Source organism: Callospermophilus lateralis, chromosome 1 (assembly GCF_048772815.1).
Source record: "Callospermophilus lateralis isolate mCalLat2 chromosome 1, mCalLat2.hap1, whole genome shotgun sequence".
Taxonomy (NCBI): Eukaryota; Metazoa; Chordata; class Mammalia; order Rodentia; family Sciuridae; genus Callospermophilus; species Callospermophilus lateralis.
This window is the reverse complement of record NC_135305.1, coordinates 108,288,247-108,295,359: the sequence shown is the minus strand read 5'-3', so window position 1 is coordinate 108,295,359 and position 7,113 is coordinate 108,288,247. Positions and strand designations below refer to the sequence as shown.

The window sequence follows — 7,113 nt, the reverse complement described above, 5'->3', positions numbered from 1 at the left end:
ACAAATAGAGATCATTCAAATTGAAAATAAAAAGTAAAAAGAGGCAGGAAAAAAAATTCCAGAAGTGAAAAGAAATGAGTTATCAGATAGGAAGAGTGTCTAATTAATACAGAAAGATACATACATTAGTAATTTTCAGAGAAAATTGTGTCAGAGGAAAATAGCATAGCCAGGATGAGGAAGGAAATGAAGCAAAACCAGTAGTTCAGCAGCAGCATCGTACATTACATTAAATTCATCAATCAGTCTTTTAACAATTTAAAGAAAAGTATTTTCAAACTACCAATCAAGAGTGAGACTAGTCTTTTCATGCTACCCAGGGAGAAATCCATATGGCATTATTCACGATTCCCATTGTAACTTAAAGGGAAACTGTCACAATGCCCAGAGCCCTTGATGTCAAATGCAGGAAAAGAATGTCCTCAAATTCCTTGCAGCAGAAACTCACTTAGGTAACACCAATCTTGATTTCCAGATGAAACAATATATCTACAAAAGGAAAAGTGATGGCATCTACATCATAAATCTGAAGAGAATTTGTGAGGAGTTTCTGGTTCTGGAGGAAGCTCATGCCAGTATTGCCATTGAAAATCTGGTGATGTAGGAATGACAAAATGATAGAATTTACAGGGAAATGGATGGCATTGAGCAGATTATGCTAAGTGAAGCTAGCCAATCCCTAAAAAACAAATGCCAAATGTTTTCTTTGATATAAGGAGAGTAACTAAGAACAGAGTTGGGAGGAGGAGCATGAGAAGAAGATTAACATTAAACAGGGACAAGAGGTGGGAGGGAAAAGGAGAGAGAAGGGAAATTGCATGGAAATGGAAGGAGACCCTCATGGTTATACAAAATTACATACAAGAGGAAGTGAGGGGAAAGGGGGAAAAAAAACAAGAGGGAGAAATGAATTACAGTAGATGGGGTAGAGAGAGAAGATGGGAGGGGAGGGGAGGGGATGGGGGATAGTAGAGAATAGGAAAGGCAGCAGAATACAACAGACACTAGTATAGCAAATGTAAATCAGTGGATGTGTAGCCAAGGTAATGCTGCAATCTGTATACGGGGTAAAAATGGGAGTTCATAACCCACTTGAATCAAAGTGTGAAATATGATATGTCAAGAACTATGTAATATTTTGAACAACCAACAATAAAAATTAAAGTAACCAAAAAAAAAAAAAAAAAAAAAGAAAATCTGCTGATGTCATCCTCAAGGAATAATGGCCAGGGAGTAGTGCTGAAGTTTGTTGCTGCCACTAGAGCCACTCCTATTTCTGGCCACTTCACTCCTGGAAACTGGACTAACCAGATCCAGGCAGCCTTCCAGGAGATACATCTTCTGATGGTTACTGATCTGAGGGCTGATCGTCATGAGCTCACAGAAGCATCTTATGCCGACCTGCCTACCATCGCTCTGTGTGTATCACAGATTCTCCTCTGCACCTTGAGGATTTTGCCATTCCATGCAACAAGGGAACTTACTCTGTAGGTCCGACGTGGTCAATGGCTCAGAGAAGGTTTGGGCATATGTGATACTATTTTCTATTAACATCCATGGGAGGTCATGCCTGATCTCTATTTCTAAAGAGATTCTGAAGAGATTGAAAAGAATGAGCAGGGTGCTGCTAAGAAAACTGTGACCAAGGAGGAATCTCAGGGCAAATATGTGAAATGGAACCAAAATTCCATTCTCCATAGAACATTTAATTTTAATATGTGCAACTTACCACTCTGATAATATTTTTATATGCATATTATTTAGGTAAAGTCACATTTAAAAACAATAGTTGGAGGTGGCTGCAGAGAGTAGTCTTAGCTATGGTATGGAGTGAGGGTACAAAAAAAAGTGACAGGTATGCAGGTAACTCTGTAGGACGAATGGGGGTGTGAATCACTGATACAGTGGGAACAAGTAGGGAAAGTATAGAACTGAATGATTAGGTCTGTAATTGGAGCAAGTGGATTTTGGCAACTTGATTAATAGAGACAGAAAAGGAGAAGAAATTAAGTAATTGATGTGGCAACAACTTAAGATACTTTTAAAAAGATCATAGTACTTTGAAGTTAAGAACAAAGAGTTTGAAAATGTTTCAGTAGATCAGGAGAGCAGCTTGTTCTACTGTTATGAATGTGGAAGTCATGTGTGACCAGATTATAGTTAAAAATGAGTTGATGGATATAATCTAATGAATGGGATTATGGGAGAGGATATATGGATTAAAGGGAAAGTTGAAGAAAGTGTCTAAAATAATATCAACTTTTAATGGATAAGCCCAAGAACAGTACCAATCCAGTTAAGGCATCTAGAACAGTCATAATACAGAAAAATAAGATGTTGGTGTCACAAAGTTAAAAGCAATACAAATAACAATTTTGATTTCTTTTTGTTGTTGTTCCAAGAAGATATTAAGGACTTGTCAGGTGTCTAGTGAGTATTCTTATAAGGACTGAAGTAATGAGTCAAGAAAATCAACAACTGTAGATTGGCAAATGATGCAGACAAACCAACAAGGACAGCAATTGTGGAATCATTCGGGACCTCTATGCTTGTAATGCCAGTGGGGTGCTTTATTCACAAGGCAAACTGTAGATGAGACTGAAATATGAAAGTGAAAAGGAATGGCTTGTCATGCTCAGCAGGCCTCATAGTGTAAAGCATCAAAACTGAAAAATGATTCATTGTGTACAGGAGGGAAGAATTAATCCTCAAATTATTGAAAATGTCCTAAGGTCCTAAATGTCTTGATTGTCACCTTGCAAGTTATATGATGTTTATATACTAAAAGTATATTAAAAATCCATTACCAAAAGTCAGTAAGTTTACATATTTCCTGATAAACAAGGAAAATATCACCCTGTATATAGAGAGGCAAAATTTCCCCTATGACATTACTGGCATAGACAGATATCTAATCCCTTGGACTTTTCCTTCTGCAGAAAACAAAGCTTTGAGAGAAAAATCACAACTAAGAATTACTTGGCAATATACTGTGAAAAAAAAAGGAGTTATAATAAAGAAATTTGGCACAGGGTCTCCACTGATATCAGAAAGCACAGTTTTAACATTTGTGGTACATGCAACTAAATTGCTTAAAAATTAATGGAACTTAATACCATGAATGAATCAAACTGAACTCTAGACCTCATTGTCATATTTTGTGTGCTAGTTATATGCTTTAAAATGTGTTGGTAGACATTTAAAATAAAACTACATAGTTAAAAGTATACATTTCAAGATTGAAAATTTGTATACATGCTAACCCAAAATACCACAGTTGATAACCTTTTAAAGTCCATATGTTTAAACCAAAATAGACCATAGAAGAACAAAGTTTCTGGTTTATCTTCAGCACTCAGGTTCAATTGTAAAACCCAAAGGAAAGATCAAATTCTCTTTATTATCTTACAATAGTAAGGGCATGATTCTCCTCAGGGAAATCAGTCATTCAGAAGAAAGACCAGTATAGTAATGTCAGCAAACCAACAGATCAATCACACTGCTTAAACAAGAAGCATGTTTTAAATAAGATTTTAACTCTATTCTGCCAAGAGAGATATAGTTCACTGAACATAACCCCTGTACTTGTAGAATTGGAATAGAATTGTTATGAACAACCATGACAGTAGCAGCTATTTCTATGATATTTGTATTAATATTTAGGTAATAACTGATTACTGGAAGATGAACCTATGGAGTTTCATTTTATATTTAGTTATCCAAGATAATTCCTTAGCATACATCAGGTCTATCTCCTGACACTACCCTTTCAATCATTTCACATCACTTATTAAAAATCAGAATTGTATAGTTGGGGTATGAATTTAATAAATATCTAGCACTAAAAGATAAATTTCATGAATCTCTAGATTTCTGTCCATCTTTTAAGCAGAGGTATTGGCTATCCTTATTCCAGATTATCTTTACAAGGACATTTGTAAAGGATAGAGATAACACCTCCCATAGGAAAAGAAGTCAGGCAGGCCTAGAGTTACCAATCTAACCAAGCAAAAACAGGTATCCAGTCAAGTTTGAATTTCAGGTGAATCATGTCTCATGCAATATTTACACTAAAAATGTACCCATTTTTATTGGAAATTCTCATTTAACTGAACATGCTGCATTTTTATCTGCAAGTCTACTTATTGCCCTTTATAAACAATTTGTTTTCCCTAAATTCAATTCCTCTCTTGTAACATAATCAATGGTGCGTGCAAGCAGCACCTGGCCCTCTTACCTTGTCTTAGAAAACCAAGGAAGTGCTGATACTCCAGCTGTTGCTCTTTCTGTAAGAATATCTTTCATTTGGATCCACAAGTCTCCAGTCTTCTGTCAGCATCCATAAATTGGTAAGCTCTTTTAGGTCACACATAGAGTAAAATCTGACTCATGATGGCTCCTGATATCTAACTACCTCAGTAAAATAGAAAAATCTTTTGACAGCAGGGACCCTTTATTTTTTGTTTTGTTTAACACTGTGTCTGGCATATTGCCCAGTACCTCTCACAGGATGAATAATTGTTGTAAAGGTGAGTAAAAGAATAATTGAATGAGCTGTCAATTGACTTTCTGCTAAACTCTGGGAACCTTTGATATGTAAATTAACTGTATTCCTTTATGTTGAATTCCTTTGTGACCTTCTCTTTATCCCTATCTTCCCTCATCTTTCTCTCCATTGTTATCTGCACTTTATATTCATTCCCATCTCTTTCTGAAGTCTTTAGTGTTACCTCCAACCCAGTTCTTGAACTATCACTGAGACATTCTTGCATTAGAAACTTATCAGGGCTTCCACGGGCCCAAGGGAATTGCCAGTTTGGTAGGAACTGCTGAGAAACCTTGGTGTCTAAACTCTGAAGTTATACTTCAGCATCTCCAGCCCAACTCGCATGTCTGATGCTTCATTATGGTATTTTAGGAACACCTGGAAGTTAAAAGTGACTGGTTAATATAATAATGAATAACTGACTGTGCAATCACTCAGACCAGAAATGAGAGCTAAATTTCCTTGAAGGTATCCTGATCTTGATTCCTCATTACACAAAGGAAGAAATGAGCCTGGGAATATAGGCTGCCCTCACATTTATTAACCTGAAGTTAATGCTGACTTAATTCTATAAGAGTTTTTAAAAAAAATGTTTAAAATAATGGTATATAAATACATACATGCATTAAAGTATAAATGTGGTCTATTTGCTCAACTCAAGATGTGTCTACATTTATATTCTTATATATCTCTATGTGTTCAGCCTATCTATCCATCCATCTATCTACTGTCAAAATAACTAAGATGTAAATATCTATATGATTATTCAAATAAGCATAAAATTCCAAAGAAATCATTTACTTATTGTATTCAGCAACAAGCTAACCTCCTTGACTTCCCAGGGATGTCATCTTTCCTTTAAAGTTGAAGGTGATTATGCCACCCCAAAGTATACCAAGTATACCACTTTGATACAGTGACTACGTAGAACAAGAGGTGACTGAGAATCAGCAAGTGCAGAATAAAATCTTCCTGGAGCTTCCTGAGATATGATTAAAGAAAAAAACTTCTGAGAGATGAAGATTGCTGTACATTCCCACTCCCAAGGCACTGTTTTTTTTTTTTTTTTTTTGGCCTCGAAGAAGAGAAAGTTGGAACCAAGATGGACCTGCACAATCATCATTACTAAAACAACCCATTCTCCCATTATCTTCCCTATACACTTACCTCCCCACAGTTGGTTCACAATAGAAGCCCAAACATAATTGGGCTTTTAATGTCTAATGTCTATTTACTTTGGGGGTCTTCATATCTTTTATATGAAAGTCTCTTTGTACAAATAAAAGTATTTATATCAAGTAAAATTTGTATGTCCTTTCTCTGGCTAAACTGTCTTTTTCAGTCCAATGGGTCAGGCCCTACTCTCTGAAATTAGCAGAATCAAGGAAAAGTATTTCTCCTCCCCTATGAAGTCTACTCCAGGATAAAAAGAAAGCTTGATAAAGACTGACTTAATTCTTTAGTTCTCATTCTTTGTAGAAGTTGTCCTCATCCCATTTATCTTCTGCCCCCTTACACCAAATCTGCTTCATTTCTAAGAATATGAATTCTGGGGTCAGAATGTTCAGTTCATTTTCGTAGCAAACCGTGAACTTTAGAGTCAAAACAGCCGAGGTTTGAATCTTTGTTATGCTACCCATGAGTTGTGACCTTAGACAGGCAAGTTACTTAGGCCTTCAAGTCTGAGTTTGCTTGTTTAAACAAGAATAATAACATAATAATTATAAAGATTAACCAAATTAATACTTGTGAATACTTTGTCCAGTATGTGGTAGAAAAAAGAAGTAATGAGGGAGAGAACATATTCTTATGAGGGTTCAGATCAAACTGGTATGTTATAGCACAGTGACTAGATACCACTTTAAACTTTCATGGAATTGTCAATTTATGCCCTGGGAAGTTTCACTTCGAAAGCCAACAAGCCTGAAATCACAGAGGAGGAAGAGTCCTTGGGCCAGCTCTAGAGAAGTGGTATTAGGGACTGGAAACCCAGGATAAGTACAGTGTTGGATACAAGATTCAGTTCAAGAAGTCAAGGCTTACCAGCATATGTAACTGTCAGAGAATAAAGTTGAATGTGAGGTAATTGTTAAAGCTGTGAACAGACAGGGATTCCAAGGGCTGGCTCTTAGAGGCTGTCAGGTGTGACATGTTTCATGGTGGAGAGACAGGAATAAGACCAAACTTGTCAGGAGAATAACACCATTGACTCTTCTTGATTGCAGGAAACAGACAGAAAGCAAATAGTTTTAACAATCTCCCTGCTGAGTTTAACTCCAATGAAGCATTTTAGCCTTTAAAATCCAAGACAGAGTTGGGGATGTAGCTCCAGTGGCAGAATACTAGCCTGTTGATGCACTGGGCTTGATACTCAGCACTGACAAAACAAAAAACCACAACCAAAGAGCAAAACAAAACCTCAACAGCAAAAAAGCAAAATACCAAGGCAATTCTGGATGCAGCTGTTTCATTTTCAACCTGTGTTCCTTAGAATCGCAGGATTCAATATCAAGGACAGATATAAGCACAGGCATGACCCTCACATATTTTAAAACTAGCACTTACAT

The 7,113-nt window shown here is 36.4% G+C and overlaps 1 pseudogene; it reads left to right on the top strand.

Moving 5' to 3' along the window:
* Positions 1 to 403: 403 nt before the first annotated feature.
* LOC143397823 (small ribosomal subunit protein uS2 pseudogene) lies at positions 404 to 1,737 on the top strand (annotated as a pseudogene).
* Positions 1,738 to 7,113: the final 5,376 nt, after the last annotated feature.